This window comes from Psittacula echo, assembly GCF_963264785.1.
Source record: "Psittacula echo genome assembly, chromosome: 18".
Lineage (NCBI taxonomy): Eukaryota > Metazoa > Chordata > Aves > Psittaciformes > Psittacidae > Psittacula > Psittacula echo.
Window position 1 is genome coordinate 7,674,846 of NC_137754.1, and position 14,594 is coordinate 7,689,439.

General features: G+C 42.9%; 1 pseudogene across 1 annotated transcript in view; it reads left to right on the forward strand.

Annotated features, from left to right (window-relative positions):
• The first annotated feature begins 658 nt into the window (after positions 1–658).
• The window catches only part of LOC308228367 (ankyrin repeat and MYND domain-containing protein 1-like), a 31,593-nt pseudogene continuing 17,657 nt past the window's right edge, over positions 659–14,594 (forward strand). The window contains exons 1-7 of the transcript in view: positions 659–1,302; positions 3,428–3,857; positions 4,857–5,073; positions 5,867–6,031; positions 7,719–7,771; positions 9,225–9,396; positions 9,880–10,020. The product of the transcript in view is annotated as an ankyrin repeat and MYND domain-containing protein 1-like (transcript). The remainder of the gene's footprint in view (positions 1,303–3,427; positions 3,858–4,856; positions 5,074–5,866; positions 6,032–7,718; positions 7,772–9,224; positions 9,397–9,879; positions 10,021–14,594) is intronic.

Below are 14,594 nucleotides of genomic sequence, written 5' to 3' on the forward strand. Positions count from 1 at the left end.
CTTTCACAGCATCCGTGTGATGTCTGAGAGCACGTTCACCTGGGGAATCAGCCCTCACTGCTCTTCTTGGTGTTCCTGTCAGTCCGTGTCTGGGTTGGTAACACGTCCACTGTGAAAATAAAAACTGAGCTCCACGGTTTCACATAACACCCTCTGTTCTCTCCCTCGGACCACTCAGTCTGTCCTCAGTCCCAGAGAAGATGGTAGATGGTTGCTGTGAGTGCTGTTATTAGCACCATAATGTTCTTTTGTTTTAAGCCAGGGGCAGTCGCTCCTTTTATGCCACAAAGTGCCAAGACTGTGGCAAGGCTGCATACTTTATGATTATTTTTAATGCAACAGAAGAAGTGAAGAATTGAGATTGTTATTTAAGTGGTTTTTGCTTTTAATTAACAATTTTTGATTGATTTATATAAAATATCTTCCAAATGCTTGGTTTTGCTTCAAAGTGGTGAATACCTTGAAGTGTTTGTGGCTGAAATCAATGACTATCAGATTTCAGTCAGGTACAGTCAGATGAGCAGGTTGGTAGCTAAGGTTTTCTTCACAGAAGAGAGGGGGTTATGGACAACTTTTTTACTGCGCATCAGCCACTTTCATACAGCCCAGCACTTTGTTTGCCTGTGGTACAAAATTTCATCAGTGCGTTCTCCGGAAGGGTTAAAGTGGCAGTTTTGGAGCACTTTTAAAGCAAGTGGTGTGTAAAGTTTTAATAATCCAGTCACTTCACATGCATCTGGCAGTTGAAGACTTTTACCTTTTGTTTTGAATGCAGAATGCTGAAGGTATATTGGCATACCGGTCTTTAGGACAGCTGTTGAATGATTGAATAGATGTTGGTTTCTCCTCTGTCATTTAGCAATGAGAATATGAGCACTGAGATACATCTACTGAAGTAGTATGGACTACTGATTGCTATGTGATGGAAGAGCTCCTAGAGAAATTGGTAAAATCTTGGCTGGGCTTTGAAGCCCACAACTAAAGTGACATTGAGACTGTGCCCAGTCTTAACTGTGTAACAGATTCATCCTCTTCGTGTGTCAGTTGCCTGCATCTTGTTAGTCCTGCTCTGCTGCAGTAAGAATGCAATTTCACTTATTTTTGTCCTATCAGTTGTATCATTCTTCTTGTCTTGTCCTCTTTTGTGGATTACAGAGATATGTGGGAAAGTTGTACATAGGCCACCGCCACAGAAATGGGGTTAACTACAGGCCTGATGGTTCCAAATTCACAGGAGCTGTTTATCTTGGCCGTGTAGAAGCCTATGGGATGCTGGAATGGAAGGATGTCAGAAAATTTCAGGGAACTGGGAAATTGCTGTGCTAATACTGCAATTCCTGTGCCTTTCAAAGTCAGCAGTGGTTTGGTTTGGTGTTTTTTGGTTGTTTTTTTTTTTTTTTCCGAGTAGCTCCCTTAGTATTTTAGTTCTTTAGAGCAAAATTGTCATGCTTTGATCTCCCATGAGTTAGGGTGCTATTTCAACAGCTTAGCTTCTGTACTCAACTTTCCCATGGGGAAATACCGAAGGAGATGATAATAGAATCATTTGAGCTGGAAAAGACCCTTAAGATCATCAAGTCCAACCATTAACCCAGCACTGCCAAGTCCACCACTAAACCATATCCGTAAGTGCCACATCTACATGTCTTTTTAAATACCTCCAGGATGGTGACTCCACCACTTCCCTGGGCAGCCTGTTCCAAGACCTGACCGCCCTTTCAGGGAAGAAATGTTTCCTAATATCCGGACTAAACCTCCTGTGGTGCAACTTGAGGCCATTTTCTCTTTCTACTTGGGAAAAGACACCAACCCCCACCTCACTACAGCCTTCTTTCAGGTGGTTGTAGAGAGTGGTAAGGTCTCCCCTGAGCCTCCTTTTCTCCAGGCTAAACACCCCCAGTTCCTCATCACTCTTGTGCTCCAGGCCTTTCACCAGCTCCACTGCCATTCTCTGGACCAGCTCCAGCACTTCAATGCCTTTTTTGTAGTGAGAGGCCTGAAACTGAACACAGTATTTGAGGTGCAGCCTCACCAGTGCTGCCTGGAAAAGTTTCTTGTTCACGTATCTAATGTATGTAATTTGGGTATTTATTCTCCTTCTTTGATGAAGAGCTTATTTGTTAGACAGTACTCTCAAAAGGCATATTAGGATGAATTAGAAACTGGAAAAGCACTGCATTTTACGAAACTGTGAAGATAGCACTCTGAAGTTTCCAGGTAGCTAGTTGGCTGGTTTGCATCATTTTCAGCCCTGATGTTGCTAGTAGAAGCTGGAAATCTTGTTTTCTAAGAGCTTGCAGTCCTTCTTTATTTTCCTAAAAGGTATATCTGACCAGTCCCAAGTGTAGGGGAACAGTGCCCACCTGTTCCTGCTGATCCCTGGGTATCTCTGCAAGTCCTCAAATAATCTAAAACATAGAGAGAAACAACATAACAGTGTTTGCATTTAGAGGGCCAATCAACACTGAGGAGACATCAACAAGAACACAGCATTCTTGCTCAGTGTTGATAATGTGGCGTTAATTACAGATTTAGGAGAGCTTTAGTTTGAGTATATGATGTAAAATCTAAAGCTCGGGCGAAAACAGAGAAACTTGAGATCATAACCATACTCAGAATTTTATTCTTGCCAGTATATTCTGCCAGTGATAGTGCTTTTGTCCTACTCATTTATCTGTGTAGCTAAACAGCTCAGTGTGAAGTTGCTGATTTTTGCTCCAAATGGCTGTTTTGAGGTTGTGATAGCTCAGTGTGAACCTGTCTCGAACCATCTGTGTGGTCCAGATACGCATGAGTCTGCTTGAATTTGATGATGTTTATGCCTTACCTACCACAGTGTCAAGGTCAAACTAGGATACCTTTTGTAGGAAGACTGAAACTCCTGTCCTGTAGTGCGCTATTTGCTGCTGAGACTCTTCCGTTGGCATGTCGTGTCATGCTTGCAAGACTATAGATACCCTAAATTTAGTTACATTGTAAGAAAAGAAACGTGCCATTTCCAGAATCTGTGTCTGCGCCAGATGTGTTTCAGAAATGTTTGTTTTGAGAAGGCAGTAAAATCTAACCAAAAACCTGTCCTGGACCAAAAGGCTGCAATCTAAAATTGATCACAGAATAAAATTAAAATAAAATCTTGCCTAGGCCTTAAAAGCGTCAGGAATTGTAATCTAAACATATACATCCTACTGTAGTTAAATTTAGGGCCTTCCACTGTTCGTGTGCTGGAAGATTTGTGTTTGCTGTTAATAGACCAAAGTGAACGTGAAGGCTTTGCTGTTCAGATTGGCTTTGGCAGTTATTGCTCTGTCAATAGTAAGTGGACCAGTAAGGCCAAAAGCAGCCAGATTGGTTTAAATACAATCCAGACTTTAACTGTACAAATTGTTTGCTCTCTGACTGATACTCGTGAGTTTACTTGTTTCTTAAGGGGCTGTACAAATCTGATGAGCGATTTGGACCAGGGGTTGAGAGCTATCCAGATGGCTGTCAGGATGTTGGCTTGTGGCTCAGAGATCATCTAATTAAGCTATGTACTGAAGTACCTGGTTATTTTCCTGTCTCGGATTATCCAGCGCACTACAGGTACACTGATGACAGATCTCAGAAGGGGTATATTTCACATGAGGAAGACCCATTTCTCCGTAGCTATAAACATCTCCCTTTTGATGGTAATGATATTTTACCTGAAGGAGTCTTTGCATATTCTCGTAACATGGATCGTCTTACTCTGACTCACTCCTTCCTGGAGAGTGTGATGCTCTGTATTTTCAGAAGAAGCTGCCTGAGGAGGACCCTTGGCCTGTTGCAAATGTAACCTCCCTGCTGGTTCGAAGGTAGATGCACGTGCATAAGCAGAGGTAACTGCTGATGATTTGTTTATTATGTGTGGATTTTTAACAATTACTACCCATGGGTGTTTGTTGTTTTCAAATTTACGTTGCAGGATAAAAGCTGCACTCGAGATTGGGTTTTGTGGCCTTGAGATTACAAGTTGCCAATAAGGGTTGTTTTTTGTTAAAAAAGGAAGCAAATAACATATTCATCTCTCAATTTATAGATTTTATTCCTTTAAGTTAAACATTGGGTTTATCCTGGTCACACCTAGAAAAATAATCCCATTACTCATTAACAAGTCAGGGTTTCTGGAAGTCCAGTTTTGAAAAGAATTGGGAGTCAAGGGCTGTAGAGACCTGTTCTGACCTTCGCTGTCCGGAGAGTGTAGTCTGGCATAGAAAAAAAAATATGGGGAAGCATAGCGCCAGGTTTTCAAAAGTACTGAAAATATGGATATTGATAACTCTTTGTGGTTGTCTTGACTCTTGTTCTTCTTCAAGGCTATTCAAAATACGCTGTAACAAAAAAGTCGACAGCTAGTAGAACTGCCAACTGCACATCAGTTTTTATGTAGCTTGGTACTTGTATGTGCAGATGCTTTTTGAGCCCACGGAGGATTTCCTTGTTTGCTTTTCTGATAGGAACACAAGCTACATACGTATATTTTATAGTCATAGTTAAAGCAGGTGATGAAAATTAGATCATAAACAAATGTCATGACTGTGCATGATAAATTGGGTCATAAAAACACATGGTAGTTAGATTTTGTTTTCTTACCCGTCCATCAAACATCTACTAAAATACTTTTAACTTGTCTAGATAAAATCTATATGCTACTGCCAGCACCCCATTAATATAAGCAAGCTCACACTATCTAAAATAGCTCTTAAAATGATAGCTGGCCTTATTTTCCCATCTTGCGGACCAGCATATTTTATTCTTGATGCATTTTCTTTAGCTGCAGTAGTGGTCCAAGAGTACCTAGCTGCTTAAATGTGCTGTGCTTTTCTCTCCTTTTCTAGGCGCTGTCAAGTGGAGTTCAATTCAGATGTCAACCTCATTCTCAGTGGAGCCCGCAATGCTTATGGGCCTTCAGGCCCCAGAGAACTTGCCTCGGAGCAGCTAATTAAGAAGGCAGCAAGAGGAGACTATGATGGGGTCTCTGCGATTCTGAGGAACGGGCTTGCTCATCCAGACATAGCTGACAAACATGGATACACAGCACTTGCTGCTGCGGCTGTAAGATTCTAAGCATGACTCTTTACCACATGATGAGAAAGTTCCTGGCGTAGTAGGCTGGATTAATTTTTTCTCTTGTTTCATTACATAGTATGAAGGAATGTTCAACAAGCAGGAAACCCAGAAAAGCGGTGTGGCATGAGTAGTGTCTGTAATGACTGGTATCGTGCCAACCCCCATGGTAAACAAAGAACCTAAAAGAAGCCCTTCAGTAAATATTAGCAGTGATTTCAAATGTCAGGTTTGATTTCAGGTTGTGATTATGCAGTGGGCTAGATCTATGTTCTTGGATGTGATTGTGCCCTTATTATTTTTGATCCTATTTGAAATCAGATGCACACAGAGTTGTTTTGTTTTTGCTGGAAAGCGGTTGTGGCTGAAACTACGCATGTACAACTCCAGTTTCTGTAGGAGGGGGATGCAATCTCTCCCCCTGCCTTTTTCTTTGTTTTTCTGTCAGCTGCCTCAATACTCAGCATTCACTGTAAATGCCAAGCAGAAGCTAGATAATTTAGAACACTGTATTTCTCCTATAGCCGTCTCAGTCATTTCTAGTCTCTCTGTGCATGAAACCTCGATGAATTCCTGCAAAATCCATTAGTTGAAATTAACCAAAAAAGTTATGTTCTGAACCCTGTAAGACATTGAGCTTCTGTTTTGAGGAAAATATCAATGTGAATTAGATAAACAGTGTAGAGCATCATTACCTCAAAATTGTGCTGTCAGTTCTTTCCATGTCCCAGGCAAGAAGTGTGTACTTATATATGCAAATATGGATGCTTCCCCTCTACAGGTTCCTTCCCGTAATGCTCTTGTCAATCTTCTTCTTGATAGTGGAGCTGATGTGAGTAAGTGTAGTGATGAAGGATTATCTGCTCTCTCCGTGTGTTTTATTCTTGTTTATCCAGAAGAATCTTTTAAGGTTAATATTGCTGAGAGGAGCTTGCACAGTTACAAGGTTTGTTTACTTCTAATCTAAAATAACAGAATCATAATGTAGTATTTTGCCAACCTGCAAGCTTGCTTTTAAAATTTGCTGTATATAAAACTCAGAACTTTAATACATTTTACATTCTGAAACTGCAGAATAATCTCTGCTCTCACTGCACTCACTTCCTAAGTCGAAGAACATGCTCCTATGCAGTTACAAGCTTACTCAGCAGTTGAAATAAGGCACTATATCAATAGCAGAATGCGAGGCTGTGCTGGCTAGGTGTTTAACACAGTGAAGATGCAGTGGGAGAGTTAATGGGAATTACAAAAATGTAAGTAGAACAGTAGGATGTAGGTGATTCTCCTGGTACTACGTAACCTTGCTGGCATCATGGAGGTGGCTACTACGAAGCGATTGTTCTGTCAGAAGTCTGGTGATGCTTGGGGAGTACTCAAAAAGGAAGAGTCGTATCCCTAACCTTTCTTCTGCCACAAAATGAAACACCTGCTCTTACTTCCTGTGTAGGAACAGGATATGAATTTTGTAAGGGTACAAACCTGGGAATGGGAAAGCAATGAAAGCAAGGATGCTGGGACTCACCAGCCAGGATGAGAAAACAGCTGAAAAAGGGGTCTGGGCAGGAACTGTGTGGTCTTAGAAGTGCTTCCGTGTAGCCTAGAAATGGAGGGGTGCCTCTGGAACTTTCACATGAGGTTAGACAGATTAGGCTTGTGCTTTGAGGAAACTTGTTGGAAATTAAGTACCAAATAATCCTTGGTTGCTCTGAAGTCACTGTTCCAGTTCCAAGAGTACGATCATGTGGTCGTGCGAAACACTGCTAAAGTTGCAAGGCAACTATATGGGAAAGGGAGAAGGGGAGTGAGAGAGAACTGCTGCTGAAAACTACACAGAAAATCAGTGTAGAGCTATTACCTCTCATAGTACTATAAGGTAATTAGGAGTAGAGAGGGGATCTTTCTATGTTGGTCGTTGTCTGTAGCAGTCTGTGAGATCTGGCGAGTAGACATACACTGCTTTCACTTTTCCTCTGAGTTGAACTTGCATCCAGATTTGGAAAAATTAGCCTTGTAGATCCTAGTATCAGATTCTCATGCAAGCTAATGCAGGTTGAAAATCTGTGTGTGTCTCGTGTTATTTCAGCAATTCTTTTTCTCTTAAGTTAGGTGATGTATACTGGAAGAAAGATTCAACTGTTCTGAACACGCTTTAGACACCATGGAATCATAGTAAAGTGAGGGTCGGAAACGACCTTAAGATCATCCAGTTCCAACCCCCCTGCCACGGGCAACCCCTCTAGACCATGTTGCCCAAGGCTCTGTCCAACCTGGCGTTGAACACTGCCAGGGACGGAGCATTTACCCACTTCTTTTTTGGGCAACCTGTTCCAGTGCCTCACCACCCTCACAGTAAAGAACTTCTTCCTTATATCTAACCTGAACTTGCCCTGAAATTGAACAAGAGAAATATTCTGTTATTTTAAGAAATTAAAACAAATGAACAAGCAAAAACTTAGTTACAATTTACTTCTAAATTATATCCCTAACAGCGCTTAACAAAATTCCAGTATCATTATATGCTGTATTGCGTTAAAGCTGTGATTAACAGGTGTGTTAATATACTGAGTCATGCACTGGAAGAAGATTTGTTTCATTTTAGTAACACTTCTTTTTTCTTTTTTTTAATCTTTAAGTGGACTGAAAAATCAGAATCCTCAGAAACTGTGAGTGATGCTGAAGGCATAGTGTGAGAGTAAGTCTCATGCGCTAGAAATGGGAGACCAACTCTCATAAATGGTTTTGCAAAAAGAAGGTAACATTATTTCACATATTTCACATAAATGTGCATCCGTTGCAAGGAAAGATATTTTTTGATTGTTTAACTGGGCAAACCTTGTTTACGAGTAGAAACCACTAACTGTTTATACGCTCTAATGTGGCTCACGGCAGCACTGAGAAAGACTATAGTTGAAAAGTGCAGTTCAAGCAAAGGACATCATGCTTGAACAAGACAAGATTTCTTGTTAGAAGATTGTGAAAAGCTTCTAAATATGCCAAGGAGAGTTGCAGTGTAGTGCAGACCTGAGGAAGGAGAATATATTTGTTACTTGAAGTCTTGACTACATAGGAACTTGCTTGTTGTTTTCTGCAAGTGTCTGTTCACCAGTGTCAACTGAAACAGTCCAACTGTTTTGCATTTGTGGATCTTTGAAAGGGACACATTTTGCTTTTTGCTTTGCTTACAGAGCAGTCACCAAAGATGTCAAAATTTTTGTGTGGGTTTTATGGCAGTGTAGGTCGTTTTGACATCTCAGACCCCTCAGACTGAAAGTTCGTGGTTGGCCTTCTGACCTCCATCCCTTATTTGTGCCACATTTTACTTTTGTGGCACAAAAGTAAAACATGCTCCCACCTCCCATGATTCTTGTTGTCTGAAATACTGTGCATACCGCATATTGTTCATTGGAATATAGAGATCTGCTGAATGTAGGGCTTGTGGGTAAAGCCGAGTTATTACAATGCCTGCAAAGATGAGTATACCGTGAGAACACTTTGTGATGGAATTTCTGGGTGATATCCAAGCATCCAAGTGCTGTCTGCTTCATTTTGTAGGGGTGTCAGATTCTTTTGTGTGTGTGGATAGTTTGCCTCCATAGAAATGCAGATGGCACCTGGAATATACTGTCCTAATCTAGCATAGCTCCGGTTCCAGCTTTTGTTTAAGAGAAACACTGGACCTTTGTTTTGTTGGGATGGATGGGTGAATGAAGTTTACTTGAGGAAAGAAACTTCCAAGCAGTCTTTGATGGCAGGAGGGAGGACTCTGTTTCTTTCATTAAACAATACGAAGACTAAATGTTTTACAAGTCACATGTGAGACTGGTAAAGACGCAGATAACCTTGCCTAGCTTTTTACCTGTCCCTATGCTGCAGCTTTTCATGACTGCAGAGACTGCTCTTTGCATGCCACTGCTTTAGTTTAGAGGGCTGAGATACACTGACTGTACTGTCTCCTCTTCAGGTCATAATGTTGTTGCCTGACTGGTGTATGACAGTTGTGATGTGACCCTAAAGACTGCCATGTCTTCCCTCTGCTAAGTGACAGTTGTAATGTCTATTACCTGCAAGCCATTTTAGTCCACTAGCTTTTCTTGGAAGGTGCTAATATGTTATTCTGGTATTTTCTATGTCAATTCTAGACGACAGAAGAGATGGGAAGCAATCCAGCTACTGCTTCATCGAGGTGCAGATCCCAACGCATCCTGGGCCCCACCACACCTTCTGTTCTTTGCTGATAAAGCTGCAGACGCAGAAGCAGTGGAACTCCTCTTAAAAAGGGGAGCCATGTCTGATGTGCGGCTTCCATCGAAGGTTTTACTGAATGATATTTCATAATATGGGATTCAAGGTGTGTACTGCAGCTTCAGTGCCCTACTGTAAAATATCTTGCATGTCAGAATCAGCTTTAGAATGGCCAGAAAGCTGTTTAAAGCGATTATCCTGTTCAAAGATTTATTTTTCTGTTTTTTAGTAGAAAGAACTCAAAGCTCCTTACTCTCCAAGTTTCTCTTTCTTACTATGTTTTCTGATTGCCAAGCTTGTGAGTGGTTGAGGAATATTTGCAAAGCTGGTCCTCACGTTGGTTATAGCTGTTGTGATATTTTAACAGGCCAAGTGTCTGGGGCCTTTAGTATTCCACAGTCTTATAAGTCTGGGCTCTAGATTTCTGGTGGCTGTCTGTGAGGCACAGCATATGGGAAGAGTGAGCTTGGATTATTCTTAAAATAATATTTATCACTATTTAAGTGCTGCTTCTGATAAACAGGAGTCTTAATGCTATATTTGTGTTTTCAGTTAGGGGGGTTAACTGCTCTCCACATAGCTGCCTCGATTCCTGGGGAGGAAGGGGTCCAGATAACTCAGTACCTCCTGCATTCTGCCCCAGATCTTAATGCAAGGGCAGAAGATGGAAATGAGCTATATGGTCCAGACAAGGTATGTTGCTTTTTGAGCTCATCTTTCAGCTATTGAAATTCAGATTGCAGAGGACCTGAGCAGGGAGTTGAGATTACTGCCTGCCTGATTTTGCAGTGAAAGCTTTGCATTTCCCTGAAAGAGCCTTAAAAAAAGAAAGAAAACCAAACCCCCAAAAAACTAGAGTCACTTGAGGTGTATTGTATTAGGTTGTAAATAAACACATGCTTCCGGTGCCCCAGAACACTCTGTCATGTCTTACATAAGACAGAGTCTAGAAGTTTCTTATGTGTAGTCCAGTACAAATCATAAAATCATCGAATCATAGAATAGTTACGGAAAGGACCTGAAGGTCATCTAGTTCCCACCCCCCTGCCATGAGCAGGGACACCTCACCCTAGATCATGTTGCCCAAGGCTCTGTCCAGCCTGGGCCTGAACTCTGCCAGGGATGGAGCATTCACAACATCTTTGAGCAACCTGTTGCAGTGCCTCACCAACCTCACAGTAAAGAACTTCTTCCTTATATATAACCTAAACTTCCCTGATTTAAGTTTAAACCCATTCCCCCTTGTCCTGTTGCTACAGTCCCTAATGAAGAGTACCTCTCCAGCATCCCTGTAGGCCTCCTTCAGATACTGGAAGGCTGCTATGAAGTCTCCACGCAGCCTTCTCTTCTCCAGGCTGAACAGCCCCAACCTTTTCAGCCTATCTTCATATGGGAGGTGATCGAGTCCCCTGGTCATCCTTGTAGCCCGTCTCTGGACTTGCTCCAACAGCTCCATGTCCTTTTTATGTTGAGGACACCAGAACTGCACACAATGCTCCAAGTGAGGTCTCATGAGAGCAGAGGAGACGGGCAGGATCACCTCCATCTACCTGCTGGTTGCGCTCCTCTTGATGCAGGCCAGGATACGGTTGCTTTCTGGGCTGCGAGCGCACACTGCAGCCGGCTCATGTTCACATCGACCAAGACCCCCAAGTCCTTCTCCGCAGGGCTGCTCTGAATCTCTTCTCTACCCAACCTGTAGCCATGCCTGGGATTGCCCCGCCCCAGGTGTACGACCTTGCATTTGGCTTGGTTGGACTTCATGAGGTTGGCATTGGCCCACCTCACAGGCGTGTCGAGGTCCCTCTGGATGGCATCCCTTCCCTCCAGCGTATCAACAGAACTACACGACTTAGTGGTGCTGGCAAACTTGATGAGGGTGCATCAATCCCATTGTCCATGTCACCGACAAAGATGTTGAACAGGATTGGTCCCAGTACCGACAACCACAACTCTTTGCATGTGGCCACCCAGCCAGTTCCTTATCCACTGAGTGGTCCATCCATCAAATTGATGTCTCTCCAATTTAGAGACAAGGATGTCATGCGGGACAGTGTCGAACGCTTTGCACAAGTTCAGAGAGATGACTTCAACTGCTTTGCCCCATCCATCAGTTCTGTAGCCCCATCATAGAAGGCCACAAAATTGGTCAGACATGATTTGCCCTTAGTGAAGCCATGCTGGCTGTCACCAACCGCCAACCATTTCTCATGTGCCTTAGCATGCTTTCCAGGAGAATGTGCTCCAAGATTTTGCCAGGCACAGAGGTGAGGCTGACTGGTCTGTAGATCCCTGGGTCATCCATTTTCCCCTTCTTAAAAATGAGGGGTTTTTTTTCCCTTTTTCCAGTCGTCGGGAACTTCACCTGACCGCCATGATTTTTCAAATATGATGGACAGTGGCTTAGCAACTTCATTTGCCAGCTCCTTCAGGACCCGCGGATGGATTTCATCAGGTCCCATGGGCTTGTGCACGTTCAGGTTCTTAAGATGGTCTTGAACCTGATCCTCTCCTACAGTGGGCCCAAGGTCTTCATTCTCACAGTCCCTGTGTCTGCCTTCCAAGACTTGGGCAGCGTGGTCAGAGCACTTGCTGATGAAGGCTGAGGCAAAGAAGTCATTGCGAACCACAGCCTTCTCCAAAGCCAGGGTAGCCAGTTCTCCTGATAGCTTCTGGAGAGGGCCGACATTATCCCTAGTCTGTCTTTTGTTTGCTCCATACCTATAGAAGCCCTTCCTGTTATCTTTCACCTCCCTTGCCAGATTTAATTCTAACTGGGCCTTAGCTTTCCTAACCTGGTCCCTAGCTTCCTGGGCAATGTCCCTGTATTCTGCACAGGCTGCCTGTCCTTGCTTCCACCTTTTATAAGCCTCTTTTTTCCCCTCTAAGTTTTCTCAGCAGTTCCTTATCCATCCATGGAGGTCTCCTGGCCTTCCTGCCACATTTCCTTCTAGTTGTTACACAACACTCCTGAGCTTGTAAGTCAGGATATAAGTATCCCTTCCCTCAACCTGGTTGATCCCTGAATATCAACCAGCAGTCTTGGCCCTCCTGCCCTTCAGGGCTTTATCCCACAGAACCTTACTAAGCAGGTTCCAGAAGAGGCCAAAGTCTGTTTTCTTGCAGTCCAGGGCAGTGAGCTTGCTGTGTGCCCTTCTTACTGTCCTGAGGATCTCAAACTCGACCATCTCTGATAGCTACAGCCAAGGCTGCCCTGGAGCATCACTTTCCCAACCAGCCCCTCCTTATTGGTGAGTACGAGGTAAAGCATGGCACCTCTCCTTGTTGGTTCCTCTATTACTTGCAAGAGGAAGTTGTCTTCCGCACAATGGAGGAACCTCCTGGACTGCTTGTGCCAGGCTGTACCGTCCCTCCAACAGATATCCCCCATGAGGACAAGGGCCTATGAGCACGAGGCTGCTCCTATCTGTCTGTAGAGCACTTCATCCAGAGAGTCCTCCTGATCAGCAGCTTGTACGAGATCTCCTTTGACTGTGACTCACAAGCTCTCTGTTGACTCATCACCTGTCCCCAGACAGAGATCCATACTCAAATGTCTGAAGATATATATGTCTGTTATGGGACTTGCTTGCTTCATCTCCATGGAGTTGTATTTTAGTACTTTGTCCTTAACTAGTAAACAGGAGAACTTAATACCTATTTATCAACAGTATTTAGTTACAGAATGCCCAGACACAGTCTAGGCAAAATTTACTTTTTCAAATATCACTTTTATATTGATCTGGTAACCCTTTATTCATAGAGCTTAAATGAATATGTGAATGAGCCCCACTCAAGGCAGGTCCTTTGTGCCTGAAAGCTTGCTGCTTCCCTCTCACGCCCAACTCTCTGTCATGTGGCCCAGTGAAAGTTATTAACATCTATCTCTCAAATTTGCTATCCCCAGACTTCTCCAGTCGTTTTACTAAACTTCCTAGTGAGTAGTGCGAAAGCCAGCAAGACATGAATGTAAAGAAAGTAGGAAAAGGGTGGCTATTGTTTTTGTGGGGCTGAGCAAGCCATGGTAAGAACACTCCAAAGGGAGGCAAGCCTAGCAGTTCCGAAAAGCTGAAAGGGGCAGGATTGGAGTGTGGTTTCTGCATCCCTGTTTATCTTTCTCCAATACAAAAGCATACCAATAATCCAGAGCGGCATTCTGTTGGAAACTCAGCCATGAGCAAATCTAGAGGAAACCATTTTCAGTATTTTTTATGAAACCAACATTCTACCTTTTGTTCTGTCACTACAAAATTTATACTTTACATAGGATAAGTAGTAGAACAAAGAAAATATTTGTAGTGTGTTGCTGTTCTTTAACTATATTCCGTTCACTGGAAGGGTATCAAATATCTATAAAAATAAATCTGAATGCAATATATACAGCTAGAGGAGCTAGAGTGTGTGCTATGAAAGGGCTGACAACTGCATACAACATGAAATAGATTCTGTATCAAGTCTTTGTTTCTCAACCTTTTTCCGTATGCTGTCTTCATAATTTTAAAGTCAATTTTGGTATTCTTCTGGGCAAAAGTGTTTTCTTGCAACACAAAAATTTAGGTTTCATGATTTTTAATGAAATAGTCCCATATCCAACAATTTCTACTGGTTCCTTATGTCTGATAAAGTAATGATCTAATAGGCTGTAAGGGATCAACCTATCTAATCCTTATCTTTGTAGTAAAGGTTTTGGTGTTTTTTTTTTTCCAAATACGTTATGACTCAGACCAGGTGATTTTTAAAGCTACCCTTTCACAGTATCACAGTATCACAGTATGCTAGAGATTGGAAGGGACCTCAAAAGATCATCAATCCCCCTGCCGGAGCAGGAACACCTAGATGAGGTTACACAGGAATGTGTCCAGGCGGGTTTTGAATGTCTCCAGAGAAGGAGACTCCACAACCTCCCTGGGCAGTCTGTTCCAGTGTTCTGTCACCCTCACTGAGAAGAAGTTTCTTCTCAAGTTTAAGTGGAACCTCTTGTGTTCCAGTTTGTACCCATTACCCCTTGTCCTATCATTGTTTGCCACTGAGAAGAGCCTGGCTCCATCCTCGTGACACTCCCCCTTTATATATTTATATACACTAATAAGGTCACCCATCAGTCTCCTCTTCTTCAAACTATAGAGACCCAGCTCCCTCAGCCTTTCCTCATAAGGGAGATGCTCCACTCCCTTGATCATCTTAGCTGCCCTGCGCTGGACTCTCTCCAGCAGGTCCCTGTCCTTCTTGAACTGAGGGGCCCAGAACTGGACACAATATTCCAGATT